General features: G+C 35.3%; 1 long non-coding RNA gene across 3 annotated transcripts; it reads left to right on the top strand.

The window, feature by feature from the left end:
* Positions 1 to 561: 561 nt before the first annotated feature.
* On the top strand, positions 562 to 14,221 carry LOC145169073 (uncharacterized). 3 transcript variants are annotated; one of them, XR_013742278.1, is made up of 5 exons: positions 562 to 806; positions 1,318 to 1,620; positions 1,686 to 1,744; positions 13,635 to 13,682; positions 14,137 to 14,221. It is a non-coding gene; the product is annotated as an uncharacterized LOC145169073 (long non-coding RNA). The 3 variants fall into 3 exon arrangements; XR_013742276.1 differs by having other exon boundaries at positions 1,318 to 1,744; XR_013742277.1 differs by lacking the exons at positions 13,635 to 13,682; positions 14,137 to 14,221 and adding an exon at positions 9,864 to 10,360 and having other exon boundaries at positions 1,318 to 1,744.
* Positions 14,222 to 15,936: the final 1,715 nt, after the last annotated feature.

Raw genomic sequence — 15,936 nt, 5'->3', positions numbered from 1 at the left:
AAAAAAATACTTAGAGATCACAAAAAAAATTTTAAATTTTTTTTTATAAATAATTGCAGTTTTTTCTTAAAATTCGCTGAAAAAAAAATCAATTTTTTTATTTTTTATTTATATTTTTTTATAAAAAAAAATCAAAATTTTTTTCAGCGAATTTGTATAGAAAGCTGCGATTTTTTTCAAAAATAAATTCAAAAAAAAGTTTTGTGATCTCTAAGTATTTTTTTTATGTATTTTTATGATTTTTAGTGTTTTTTTAGGGTTTTTTTGTTTTCCAAATAACCCTTTTATATATATATATATATATATATATATATATATATATATATATATATATATATATATATATATTAGCTTAAATGCTAAAGGTATGCAACACGAATCCTTTTTATTCCTCATGATGGGAAACATGGTTGAAGTACAAACTTTTACAAATTAGATGTATGGATCAAACCATAACATATCCAAAATATATCACTAAAGAAAACAGTCTTTTGGCGATGGTTTTTGAGAGAGGACGAATGTTGTCAACTTGTCATATACTTTTAGAGATGAGAAGTTGTTGCCAATAACAACGTCGAAAATTTTGAAATTTTGGTTTTTCGCAGGAAATTTTCATTTCATAGCGTTTTTCTTTTAAATTTTAATAATCTAAATGGGCATGGCCTTATTGGCCTATGGGCTTATTCTTTTGAGCGAGATTGCCAAATGAGGTGTCTGCCCTAATTTATGCAGACTTGTTCATCTCTTACCAAAAGCCCCTGTTCGTGCCTCAGTACCTCTCATAGCCGGCGTCTACTTCACATTCGGTAAGCTCTTTCATATATGTTTTGGATCTTCATGTTAAATATATTGTTGATTCTAAAATCAGGGTTTTTCTAAAATATTATAAACATAAGTACATAACCTTCAAATTGGGTAATCTTCGGTTTTAAATCATCAATGGCCTTCAGTTTAGGGTTTTGAAGCAAAACATGAAATTTGACCTAAAATAGTCAAATCTGGGAATTCTTCAATTTTTATGGTTTAAATGTAGATTGATAACTGTACATACTAGTATAATGGTCAAACCTGTGGATTCTAATTGTTAGCATGAACATCGGCAATTATTGTCAAAACTTTTGGTTTTCAACGTTATTATGTATACTATATTTAATCAGGCCGTCTCAGATGTATTTATTTATTTTTGCATTTTTAATTTATTTTTCTGGCTAATTATAATAAATATACGACCAACTTTGGTCTAAAATCTAATTGTTTGATGATTTTTGAAAATTGTCAATAAAAAGCTAGATAAACAAACTAATTATCTTCACTCAGATCTTCCTCATCACCCCTGGATTGTTGTGACGATACTTGATTTGTCGTAGCCATAAATGCATTGTAGTCAAATTGAGGTGCCGATGTTGATTCAAATGGTGGGAAGTTGGCAAGATAATTAGGGGTCACACGTAAAAGTGCAGCAATCAAATCCTGGTATTTTTCCTATTTTGTTCTTCGTGATGTCGATCTGAAGCGTCTTGCACGCCTCGTATCATTTGTTGCATTGTCTCGTATAAGGAAGGTGTCCAAGTGATGGAATAGAACAGAAAACCTGACCGGCGTTTTAACATCTGTACAAAGGTTAAATGCCCAATTTATATCTTCTATTGAGCATTGTTGTAATTCTATGAGCACATTTATTGCAGCGGTGGTGGTGACCCTCCTAGTTGGCATTCGGATTGGATGCCTACATCCTGAGAGACTTGTAAGTTACTATTTCAATTCCATGTGTTTGTTTTCTCAATGGTTATAGGCCTATTCCGGTTAAGATTATATATATATATATATATATATATATATATATATATATATATATATATATATATATATATATATATATATATATATATATATATATATATATATATAAACAATTACTATTTTGGTCGAACGAAACACGTGGATAACAGAACCAAAATGATCGCATAAGATGTTTTCTACGATTGAAGCCATAGAAAATAATATTTGTTAAATGTAGCGTGCGTGTAGCGTGACAAGCTTTGGTTAAGACCTAAACGCCAACGATGTGAGTTTCGTGTGAATTTTGTGTTTGCTTGCATGAAAAGGTTATTCTAATTTATTTGCAATTAAATGTTACCGTTGTTATTGTTATGAATATTTGTGTGAATTTTATGAACTATTTCATGTTAAAGGGTGAAAATCGTCGGTGACATACATATAGGAAACAAGTGTATTAAATACAGGGTCTTATTATTAGTCGACGTACATGGTGTAAGTACGCGGCGGAGAGCTTACGCTTTGATTAATTAGCTGTAAACATATTTGTTGTGCCTGGCGGAGGGACTTGTTCCCTGATAATGACAGTAGTTCCCTAATGTGTCACCAATTGTGAAAAGAAATGAAAAAAAATTATATTTGATTAATTGTTGCATTGTTTTTATTTTATTGACATCAATATGCATGAAAACCACGAACTCATTAGGCCCTAGGCTTACCCTATAGAATCTTTAAATGTACGCAACCCAGGAAATAACATAGCAAGTGACAGCGGGAAGGGAAAAAGATAAAGCTCAGACTTGAAGAAGACGACAAGTTTTGAGGACGTAACACACCAAATGTTTATTAAATTTCTATTTGCTTATGCTATTATTATTAATAATGATATTAGTATTTGGATTTCCGGATATTAGGGTTTTTGAGACCATGTTAAGATAATATTTGTATTTGAAATTTGGGGCGTTACAAGTTGGTATCAGAGAGATGTTTAAGCAGATTAGTCGTTGTTTAAACGCCTAAACTTAAACGGAAGGAGCAGTACATCTCCTCATCCGGACCGTGTCTCGTTTGTAGGTATTATGGATCGTGGAAAGGCAATCGTCGATAGTGGGGTGTCAGTTGAGAGTACGAGTGGGTTACTTCCTCACGAGAATTTGGAGGCCGAGTTAGAGCTCTCTGACTCGGAAGGCAGTCTGGAACCAACAACTCCACTCAACCTCTCTAAGCGAGATGAAGAAGATGAAGATGAGAACTCTGAGGAGGAACCCGAAGAAGATCCTGAGGAGGAACCCGACGAAGACCCTAATGAGGAACTCGAAGAAGACCCCGGAGAGGAACCCGAGGGAAACCACATGGAGTACCATGTGGAACAAAGATACGAAACGTTCCATATGCCCTATGTGGAGTAGACGCCAACTAGTCCTGGTTTCTATTGGGAGCAGCTATATAAAGACGAAATGCCCCAGGTACAGCTCGAGATTCACAGTCTGAAAAGAAAGATTGAAGAGATAGATGAGCATAGGTCAAGGCTCGTACAGGAGAACCAAATACGTGTTGAGGCTGTTGAGGAAAGTAAGCGCAAGATACGAATGTTAGAAAATGAAGTAATGGAGCTAAGGAAACCCACTATCACCAAGTTGTGGGAAGGATTCGTGGCTCGGGTAAAGAGAGCCAAGGCCGCGACATATGGATTCCTAGATAAGGTTGTTGGAAGAGACCCACCTCATGCCGAGGTGCTGGTCATCCAGAGTGGTCCCGGAGATCGCAAAGCCAAGAAAATAAGGAAGTACTTGAAGTAGGGAAAGAGAATCTTGAAATATGATGACATTGTGTTTAAGAAGTAGAATGAGGGAAATCGATGAGTTTTTTTTTCCTTGGTTGTTAGCTTAAGTTGTTTGATGTGAACAAGACATATGTCTCTTTTTGAAAATTTGAAAATTTGGAATAAAATTTATGTTTGTTATACTTATTGTGTTATAAACATAAATATGTAGTTAATATGTCTTCACGAAGATCTGGGAGGTTCACTAGGGTTACCTCGGAGGAAGAATGCATCCCAATTGGAGTTTATGTCAGAGCACCAGGAGATGTATCAGATACCTCACTGGTCCCAAATGATAGTCGTGGACGGAGCCAAGGAAGAGGAGGAGACAGGGGTAGAGGAAGAGGCCGAGGAGTTATTATAGCATCGATGCCTGCACCTTCGACCCATGACAACTCCGAATCCCACCGCGGTCGAGGTCGAGGTCGCAGAAGGGGTTGTGCGGCAAACGTGATCACTAGAGAAGAGTTGGATGATGAGATTGCTCGGGCAATTCGAGCCACCTTGCCAAATGTAGTTGCTAAGGCACGAGAAGCTATAATGGGTGAGTATGAAGGTAACTTGGCCGGAGGTGAAGAAGTCTATGAGTGCAGTACACCAAATATAAATCATCAACCAAGTATTGCACAACCCTCAAGGCATCATGACAACCACGATCGGCGGGGTTGTAGTTACAAGACGTTCATGAATTGTAAATCACCCGTATTTAACGGAGAAATTGATCGCGTTTTGTCATCAACATGGATCATGGAGATTGAGGGAACATTTGATACTAGCAAGTGTGCGGATGAGGAAAAGGTGATTTATGTTGCAGCAATGTTAAAAGGGGAGGCAATACATTGGTAGGGCATGGTAAAGACGCTAGGGGGCGTGAGGCGGCCAAGAAGATGTCATGGATGAGTTTCTAAAAATCTTTAAAGAAAAGTTTTGCCCACGGACATCGGTTAAACAATTAGAGGATGAATTCTTGAGATTGGAACAGGGGAATATGAATGTGAGGGAGTACACCACTAAGTTCAAGGAGAAAGCTAGGTTTGCTGAATTTTGCTGAATTTTACCCTAAGAGTAGCACCGATAGCTTGTGCGCCCTATCAGTTAGCACCAACAGAAATGAAGGAGTTGATGGCTTAGTTGCAAGACGTTCATGAATCTCATCAAACAACTCTTCTCTAGTGATCATCTTTGCCCCACGACCCCTTCCGCGACCTCAACCTCGACCATGGTGGGATCCGGAGCTACCATGCGCCGATGGTGCAGGCATCGATGCTGTAATAGTTCCTCGGCCTCTTCCTCTACCCCTGCCTCCTCTTCTTCTTTGGCCCCGTCCACGACTATCATTTGGGACCAGTGGAGTTTCCGGTACATCTCCTAGTGCTCTGACATAAGCTCCAATTGGGACGCGTTCTTCCTCCGAGGTAACCCTAGTTAACCTCCCAGATCTTCGTGAAGACATTAACTACATATTTATGTTTATAACACAATAAGTATAATAAAGTTAAATTTTATTCCAAATTTTCAAAATTTCAAAAAGAGACATATGTCCTGTTCACATCAAACAACTTAAGCTAACACCCAAGGAAAAAAAAAACTCATCAATTTTCCTCATTCTACTTCTTAAACACAATGTGATCATATTTCAATATTCTATTTCCCTCCTTCAAGTACTTCCTTATTTTCTTGGCTTTGCGATCTCCAGGACCACTCCGGATGACCAACACCTCGGCCTGAGGTAGGTCTCTTCCAACCACCCTATCTAGGAATCCATATGTCACGGCCTTGGCTCTCTTTGCCCGAGCCATGAATCCTTCCCACAGCTTGGTGATAGTGGGTTTCCTTAGCTCCATAACTTCCTTTTCTAACCTTCGTATCTTGCGCTTACTTTCCTCAGCAGCCTCAACACGTATTTGGTTCTCCTGTACGAGCCTTGACCTATGCTCATATATCTCTTCAATATTTCTTTTCAGAATGTGAATCTAGAGTTGTGCCTGGGGCATTTCTTCTTTATATAGCTGCTCCCAATAGAAACCAGGACTAGTTGGCGTATACTCCACATAGGGCATATGGAACGTCTTGTACCTTTGTTCCACATGTTAGTCGACGTGGTTTCCCTCGGGTTCCTCTTCGGGGTCTTCTTCGAGTTCCTCATCAGGGTCTTCGTCGGGTTCCTCCTCAGAGTTCTCATCTTCATCTTTTTCATCTCGCTCAAAGAGGTTGAGTGGAGTCGTTGGTTCCAGACTGCATTCCAAGTCAGAGAGCTCTAACTCGGCCTCCAACTTCTTGTGAGGAAGTAACCCACTCGTACCCTCAAATGACACCCCACTATCGACGATTGAATTTCCACGACCCATAGTACCTACAAACGAGACGCAGTCCAGATTAGGCGATGTACCCCTCCTCCCGTTTAAGCTTAGGCGTTTAAACGACTAATTTGCTTAAACATCTCTCTGATACCAACTTGTAATGCTCCAAATTTCAAATACAATTGATATCTTAACATGGTCTCAAAAACCTCTAAAATTCGAAAATTCAAATACTAATGTCATTATTAATAATAATAGTGGAAGTAAATAGAAATTTAAATATACACTTGGTGCGTTACGTCCTCCTCAAAACTTGTCGCTTTGTTTAAATCTGAGCTTTATCCTTTCCAATTCCGCTGCCACTTGCTATGTTATTTCCTTGATTGCATGCATTTAAAGATTCTAATGGGTAAGCCTAGGGCCTAGTGAGTTCATGGTTTTCATGCATATTGACGTCAATAAAATAAAAAACAATGCAACAATTAATCAAATATATATTTTTTTTCATTTCTTTTCACCATTGGTGACACATTAGGGAACTAGTGTCATTATCAGGGAACAAGTCCCTCCGCTGGGCACAACAAATATGCTTATGGCTAACTAATCAGAGCGTAAGCTCTCCGCCGCGTACTGACACCATGTACGTCGACTAATAATAAGACCATGTAGTTAATACACTTGTTCCCTATATATATCATCGACCATTTTCACCCTTTTACATGAAATAGTTCATAAAATTCACTCAAATATTCATAGCAATAACAACGGTAACATGTAATTGCAAATAAATTAGAATCAACTTTTCGTGCAAGCAACCACAAAACTCACCGCGTTGGCGCACCCTACATTTAACAAACATTATTTTCTATGGCTTCAATCCTAGAAAACGTCTTATGCGATCATTTTGGTTCCGTTATCCACGTGTTTCGTTCAACCAAAATAGTGATTGTTTTTTTATTATGTTGAACACGACGTTTATAGTAACATTGTTGGATATATATATATATATATATATATATATATATATATATATATATATATATATATATATATATATATATATATATAGGGCTAGGTTATAATGTGGATGGACAACTATTGTGTGGACGTGTGGATAATGCTATGTTATGAAAATTACTAAGAGAATATGTTGTTTAGTAATGCGAATACGTTCAATCTCACAGAACTATTGTTATTTTAATGGATTCTCACCAATTCTAATTCATTTTTGTTCTCATGCATCGTTTTTTATTTATTTTAATTCTTACAGAATACGACTCAATAAACATCCTGATAACATTCTGACAGAATGAGAATGATTAAAAAGTCTATAATATCCTTATAGACGATTTAATTAGTGAAAATGCTTAATAATTACAATAATTATAGAAGATTGAACGTATTCATATTATCAAACAACATATTTTCTTTGTCATTCTCACAGAATAGCATTATCCACACGTACACACGATAGATGTCAATCCACGTTTGAACCTAGCTCTCTCTCTCTCTCTCTCTCTCTCTATATATATATATATATATATATATATATATATATATATATATATATATATATATATATATATATATATATATATATCATTTGGATATATTAATATAATTAAATAACAAGATTTTACCATTAATCGTTAATATTGGAAAATACTTAATACAACAATAAATAATGTATTACTTCCAAAAATGGTATTTCCATAATCATAACGTATTTAAACTAAAAAGAAAACATATGGTAAATATATTTGGCATCTTTTGTATGTTTCAAAGTAAACATCCGTACTGTAAAAATAAGGGAATGGCTAAATAAACACCCCCATTTACTAGAAACACAACCTATGCTAAAAAAACACCTTAATAAAAAAAGTCAACAATGTCTTTTTACATTGAAGTTTGTATAACCTACTTTTTGTTTTTTTTTAATTCACGTGCATTCTTTTTATTTTTATTTTCTTTACTTTTTATTTATATTTTCTTTTTGGAGTAATTAAAACACACACACACATATATATATATATATATATATATATATATATATATATATATATATATATATAAATTAAATATAAATGATTAACTATTTATTTTTAATTAATATAGATTAATAACGTATATATATTTGTATATTATTTAATAATTAAATATAAATGAATACATAAAAACAAAAATATGATGCAAAAAACAATAGCATTAGCAATCCTTCATGAATACATAAATGCATAATTCGAGAATACATAAATGGTGTAAGATTTCAGGATTGTCTATAAAGTTCTAGACGTGACATGAACATAGTTTCCCATCCAGCTGCACATGGGGCTTTGTGGTGGATCCAGAAAGCTGAAATGGTAGGCAGCGGGCAATCTTCTTCTAATTGTACCATCACATAATGATTACCATATACAAGTGAAATCGTAATAACGCGATGGTACAAAAATTCTTCCGGACCTTTCCAAAGAGGAAAGAAAGTGAGAGAGCCTTGGTTGGTTAAAAAAGTAAGGACTACACCAAATCTGTTGGCAATGAGGATACCTGTTTCAGGCATAAGTAACTAGTATCTTTTAGGTGCCGGCGATTCTAAGAAATTCAACGAAGTATATAGTTCACCGATTCCATCAGTGAAAACTCTAGCATATGCATCGTACGAACTCAATAACTCGTCTAGTAGTTGACGTCGAACATAGAGCCAGTCATTCTCGCCATACCCAAGACAAACAGATATTGCTCGAAATCCACAGTTTCCATCCCCCTCTACATCTTGTATATGTGTGATGTAAGGATGAAATATCACTTGAATTGCATCTATTAGTCGATGATTGTAGCATGATTGAGGCTCTTCCTTCAAGTCTGGAATTTCATTCAAGTCTGGCTCTTCTTTCAAGTCTGGAATTTCATTCAAGTCTGGAATTTCATTTAAGTCTGGAATTTCATTCAAGTATGGAATTGTGGTTATGTATGAACTATGTCTTGCCGGTTCCCTATTGTTCAACTCAAAAAATTTTGGCATGGTTGAAAAGTTGCGTCTTCTAGGAGCTTGATTGATAGAATCAGTTTGTTTTTGTTTTTGTTTCTTCAAACTTGGTCGTCCACGTGTATGTTTTTGAATTGCGGGTTCTCTAATGTGTGTTTTACTAGGCTGGAATATATCTAGTAGCTTTCTCATCATGCTTTTTTTCACAGCTTCCGGTTGCTTATTGTAGGTTTCTTTAAACACTTCAAATTTACCATCACCACATATATCCTCATTTTCCATAGGAATTGACGGTGAAATTTTAAGTTTTCTCCAGAATACATCTATTGATTCCAATGGAATACACTCACCTGTAATGAAATATCATTAATATATAAACAATCAATATATAACTTAAATGTAAAAAGTAATTGTCAAATGCACTTACCGAAGTTCAAGTATGTTGATAGCATGCAAGCACATGGTAAGCCACAACTATTTTGTAGTTTACAACCACAGTTTGAAGAGTCAACTTGATGTACCCGTTGAAGTTCCTCTACAAGCATATCCAGAGCTTTAAGTGAAACATTACCCCGCAACAAATCGAAACACGAAAATTTGTGTTTGTGTTTGGAGACGATCATGCTCTTTTCAAAACTCTCATTTATCGTTGTAAGTTGAGACTTCACAAACCGATCAATAGCACCAACAAACTTGGCTAAAGAATAATTTTTTTCTTGTAAGTACTTCTTTAACGCTGAATGTTGGCCCTCAACTCTGCTGCTGGTTCGTTGTCCAAAGTTCAAATGTTGATCAATCCAAACAGAGACAAACATTTCCTTATACTTGTTTAACCAAACATCGTCCAAATACTGTAAAACATCTGGAATCATATAAATGTTATTTATGTATAAAAACCCTTCTAAATTTATAAACAAGTAGTTACAAAATAAGTAGAATTGTACCTTCATGTTCTCTTTACATTGACAGTAGTTTTCTGTAGTTTTCAGTGTACGATGTCCATGTTGGAGAGTCAACAATTATACTCCACATAGCACGAAAGGATTTCCACAAAGCTTTCGATGGGATTAGCGTCTTACAATGCTTTCTAATATTTTCGGTAATGTGCCATCGACAAAGTAAGCGAGTTGCATAAGGGAAAACTTGTTGGCATGCATTCACCAATGCCAACTCTCTGTCCGTCACTATAACGCGTGGTTGCATGCACTTTTCTAGTGTCAACCTTAGACACGTTAACACCCACTTATAACTTTCCTCCTTTTCGTTAATGATAAAGGCAAAAGCAATGCTAAATGTCTTGTTGGTTGAAGTTACTCCAACAATCTCAACAAAAGACATAGCATATTTGTTTGTTTTGTATGTTGCATCAATAATCAAAACGTGTGGAAATGCTTGCCATATATCTAACGACAGTGGATGAATGAAAAACAGGTTTTCCAATTCATTTGAAATATTATTTACGGAAAACTCGATAACAAATTTTTTATCATTCAAAATTCCCAAAAGAACCTACATTGAAATATCGTTAATTAATAAAATTCAATATATAAATTATATGTAAAATATACTTGTTGAAATATTATACCTGCATCGGAGTTTTTCCATCATTTTGGGATGAGCGAAGCTTGTATTGTGCATTGTATATGGTTTTGAGTATAGAAACATTATTCTCATCATGCTCTTTTAGTATCGAGAGTATGTTGCGTGGTTCAACATTCTGACTTGTCAAGTCAGCCACCAACTTTTTTTCGTTTTCTTTCAACCGCCTAGCATAAGCATGTCCTTCCATATGTTGTGCAGGTGGATGGTTATGTTGATCACATTTCACCCTCAATGTCCAACCATCAAATTGTTTTATATACGAACCTACCAATTTAAATGGACAATTGATTTTTTTGGTGCCAGAATTTTTACTTGTTGCTTTAATTTTGTATTCACCACCACGGTCACAAATAAGTGTGACATAAGACACCACACCATTTTCATTTGTCTTTGATCTTCTTCTAACGATAACATAACCAAAAGAAAATGCTCTGTTTTGTACCCATCCCATCAATTCATTTAGAGAATCGAACACCTAAAATTCAAATAATATCTGTTAATAACTAGTGAACATTACAATGATTAAAAAAATTAATATCATGATAAGTATTATACCCGTTCGGTGAAAAATGGTGACATCCCCATAGAGAACTCGTTGCCTTCATTTGAGTTTGCCCCGTAAAAATTCGCCATCTTTTCGATAAAACTATGAACATAACAAAAAAATTTGTTAAAAAAACTAAAATAATATAAAATAACTAATTAAAAATAACCATATATGTTTTTAAAAGCTGATTAACTTTTAAAAATCAAAATCAATGGCAGCCGTGCTTGAAATGTCTAATGTCCACTTATCTAAAAAGCTAATTTATTTAAAAAAAACAAAAAGCAACAATTCATTTAGTTTAAAAAACTGATTTATTTTAAAAAATGATTTATCATATTAAGTGGTCAAACCACTTAAAGGTTAGCCCACTTAAAATGTTCATGCCAATTATTCGATGTTCAGCTCATTTATCCAATTAATACACAAAACCCTAAAACCACAAAATATTATCATTTTGCAATGTATTTGCTGTGAAAGAGCAACAGCCGTCCCCCATCTGCCGGAGCACAGCAGCCGCCGACGACTTGATGCCACCGGAGAATCGCCGACATCAGACCTCCGACGAAGAGTCCATGCAACCAGAGCATCGCCACCACCATGAACCTCTCCCTATTTGTTTTTTCTTCGATCTGTCTCTTTCCACGTTTTCTCTTTTCCGGCACCGGAGATCTAGACGACGCCTCCGGCGGCGGTGATGCTCGCCGTCGGTCATGATTACCATAACTCGTTCCCTATCTCTCTCATTGATTGATCTGTCTCCATCTCTCTCTCTCTCTCTCTCTCTCTCGATGTTTTACACTTTTCCGGCGGCGGTGCTGCTAGCTGTCGGCGATGATGACGGTGGTTGGACTTTAACAACCACAGTTATATTTTAAATCCTGAAATAATAAACAAAGTTAGAAATTTTACCTAAACTGTATTAGATGGTTAGATTAATGTTAACCTATCTTTTTTATAATAAAACATAAGTTGTTATTAGTTAAATTGAGATTAATGTAATCCCTTTATTATATATACAATTTACGAGACACAGCTTTTTATGTTTGAACTTTTTTAGGTACCCAATATAGCTATTAAATAGGGTGTTTTTTTAAGAAAAAATAGTTTGACTTTCAAAATAAGGTGTATATGGGTTGTTTATTTAGCAGCTACCAAAAATAAATAGCAAGTCATAAAAAGCAAAGGACCAAATACGTAAAATGTAGTTTCGAAAGAATAAGCCAGGTGACTCTTGCCCAAGGCTTTGACCAACTATCTTTGACCCTCTTTATGCATTTTTTTTAAATGAATGTTATACCAAACAAATAGTCCGACATCTTTTCTTCTTAACTTCCTTTTCCACCATTTTAAAGAAAATTGAAGTTTTGATTTAACCCAATATAAGGACAAATAAATATGTAAAATCACTTCTAATTATCTCCATATCATACAAACATATACCCATAAGCAATTTTCAGTAATTCATTCAGGTAAGGCATATTCATTTTTTTTTCAAGAACTTAACACTTCAAATTTTTTTATCAATCGAATCACTATTGGCCCTAACAGAAACATGATATGAAACCAAAAAACATAATAGAATCAAACAAACCTAATCAAGCAGCTACATCAAGCTTAAATCGAATAAGCATACCTTAATTTCAAGAAAACTCCGAAAATCTTCAAGAACTTCCACACCCTATTAAGGTATGATTATTCGATTTAAGCTTGATGTAGCTGTTTGATTAGGTTTGTCTGATTCTATTATGTGTTTTGGTTCCATATCACGTTTCTGTTCAGGCAATAGTGATTCAATTGATAAAAAATTTGAAATGTTAAGTTCTTGAAAAAAAATAAATGAATATGCCTTACCTGAGTGAATTACTGAAAATTGTTTATCGGTACATGCTTGTATGATATGGAGATAATTAGAAGTGATTTTACATATTTATTTGTCATTATATTATGTTAAATCAAAGCTTCAGTTTTCTTTAAAAATGGTGGAAAAGGAACAGTGAACCGGTTAAGAAGAAAAGATGTCGGACTATTTGTTTGGTATACCATTTATTTTAAAAAAATAATAAAATGCATAAAGAGGGCCAAAGATAGTTGGTCAAAGCCTTGAGTAAGATGCTCACCTTGGTTATTCTTTGGAAACTACATTTTACATATTTGGTCGTTTGGTTTTTATAACTTGTTATTTCTTTTTACAGCTTACAGATATTTACCTTGAATCATACAATAGATGCCAAATATATTTACCATATGTTATCTTTTTAGTTTAAATATGTTATGATTATGGAAATACCATTTTTGGAAGAAATACATTATTTATTGTTGTATTAAGTATTTACCAATATTAACGATTAAAGGTAAAACCTTGTTATTTATTTAATTATATTAATATATCTAAATGATATATATATATATATATATATATATATATATATATATATATATATATATATATATATATATTCGAGAAGGTTATTATAAACGTCGTGTTAATAAAAAAAAACAATCACTATTTTGGTCGAACGAAACACGTGGATAACGGAACCAAAATGATCGCATAAGATGTTATCTAGGAGTGAAGCCATAGAAAATAATGTTTGTTAAATGTAGGGTGCATGTAGCGTGACAAGCTTTGGTTAAGATCTAAACGCCAACGAGGTGAGTTTCGTGTAAATTTTGTGGTTGCTTGCATGAAAAGTTGATTCTAATTTATTTGCAATTAAATGTTACTGTTGTTATTGCTATGAATATTTGTGTGAATTTTATGAACTATTTCATGTAAAAGCGTGAAAATGGTGGGTGATATACATATAAGGAACATGTGTATTTACTACACGACTCTATTATTAGTCGATGTACAAGGTGTCAGTACTCGGCGGAGAGCTTACGCTCTGATTAATTAGCCGTAAGCGTATTTGATGTGCCCGGCGGAGGGACTTGTGATAATGCAGTAGTTCCCTAATGTGTCACCAAGGGTGAGAAGAAATGAAAAAAATTATATTTGATTAATTGTTGCATTGTTTTTATTTTATTGACGTCAATATGCATGAAAACCACGAACTCACTAGGCCTTAGGCTTACCCATTAGAATCTTTAAATGTACGCAACTCAGGCAATAACATAGCAAGTAGCAGCGGGAAGGGAAAAGATAAAGCTCAGACTTGAAGAAGACGACAAGTTTTGAGGACGTAACGTACCAAGTGTTTATTAAATTTCTATTTGCTTCCGCTATTATTATTAATAATGATATTAGTATTTGGATTTCCGGATATTAGAGGTTTTTGAGACCATGTTAAGATAATATTTGTATTTGAAATTTGGGGCGTTACAAAATTACAGATTTTTTATAGTACGAGTAAGTTATATTATAGGTTTTGGCTTGCCTATGATATGTTTGATGTACAACATTAATATTACAATTATTGAATAATAAATTTGATTTCTAATGATACAACTTCTTTGTATTATACTTTATTTCATACTTTTGGTCATGTGATTCGTTTAATGTTTCTCGTGTGATGTGCTTTTTGTTTTTTTACTAATGTGATGTGCTTTTTGTTTTTTTACTAATGAATGCACATGCATAAACCCAACTAAGTTGTTTTTTTACTAATGAATGCACATAAATGTATTATATGTGTACCATCCATAAAATTCGAGCCAACTTAAAACTTTTTAAATCATTTAAAACCATTTAGTTATTACAATTTGTTTTCAAAATAGTTTAAACATCAGAGTTCCCAGAAATCAAAATCATCAATCGAGGAAGTGTACGGTCATGCCTTCGCCTTCCCGCGGTCATCCGGTGAACCTGAAACAATAAACTGAAACTGTAAGCTCGAAGGCTTAGTGAGTTACCCCCAAAATACCAACACCACATTAATATAACCATAACATAGAACATATAAGTAAACAGAACATCCATGCATCTCGAGTCTACAATGTGACTGGTCCGCCCGCACCGGGCCTTCAGTCCACCTGGTCCACTCTCCAAGTCTACAGAATGTATAATGAGCCTTCAGCCTGACTGGACCGCCTCGCAGGCCTTCAGTCTATCTGGACCGCCTCGCAAAGCCTTCAGCCTATCCGGACCGCTCGCTAGGCCTTCGGCCTGACTATGTGCCCTCCTGGGCCTGCAGTCTATCCGGTCCGCCCTGGATATGTTGGCCTACAGCACGAAGCAGGACCCGCCTCAACCCAACCCCCATACCAATCAAAAAATCATGTGCACATAAATATCATACGCTAGCATGTATATAACAGATAATCATACCGTCTGACTGATCACTAACACATCAACCATCCTATAACCAGAATACCAACCTAACCGATCACTAACATAACCTCATCCTATATATACCAGGATACCGAACTAATCAGGTCACTATGCATATCATCATCCTAACTACCAGGATGTAAATCAATAAAAGCATATCATGCAATAAACCCGGATACAAATCCGATAAGAGCCGACATTGGTGCCTTAGACCCTGTTGATATAGTGAGGATAACTCACCTTGCAATGCCGAATTGAACCACGAAATCGCACTCCCGAAACACTGCCCCAAACTCCAACACCTATAACCACCAATGATCCATACTCATAAATTTCCAACTTCCCAAAATGAGACAACCCTTGGCCAAATTCAAAGTCAACGATCAAGGTCAAAAATCCATGTTGACCCGACTCATTGAGTGCAGTCACTGACTTGTCGAGTCCTCCAGAACTCGAGTAGTCGGGAAAACCCCCCACTGACTCGTCGGGTTTCTTGCAACTCGCTGAGTTCAAGCGTGTCCAAACTTCTGGAAAACCCAAATTGACTCGCCGAGTCCATGCAGAAGTCCTTGCACGACAATCTTCATCGGACTCGCCGAGTTGACCATGCAAATCGCCGAGTCCCTTCAGTCCACT

The sequence above is a fragment of the Lactuca virosa genome, chromosome 4, assembly GCF_052849685.1.
Source record: "Lactuca virosa cultivar CGN04683 chromosome 4, Lactuca_virosa_CGN04683_v6, whole genome shotgun sequence".
Taxonomy (NCBI): Eukaryota; Viridiplantae; Streptophyta; class Magnoliopsida; order Asterales; family Asteraceae; genus Lactuca; species Lactuca virosa.
Note: the sequence above shows the minus strand (reverse complement) of the source record. Positions and strands in the feature narration are given on the sequence as shown.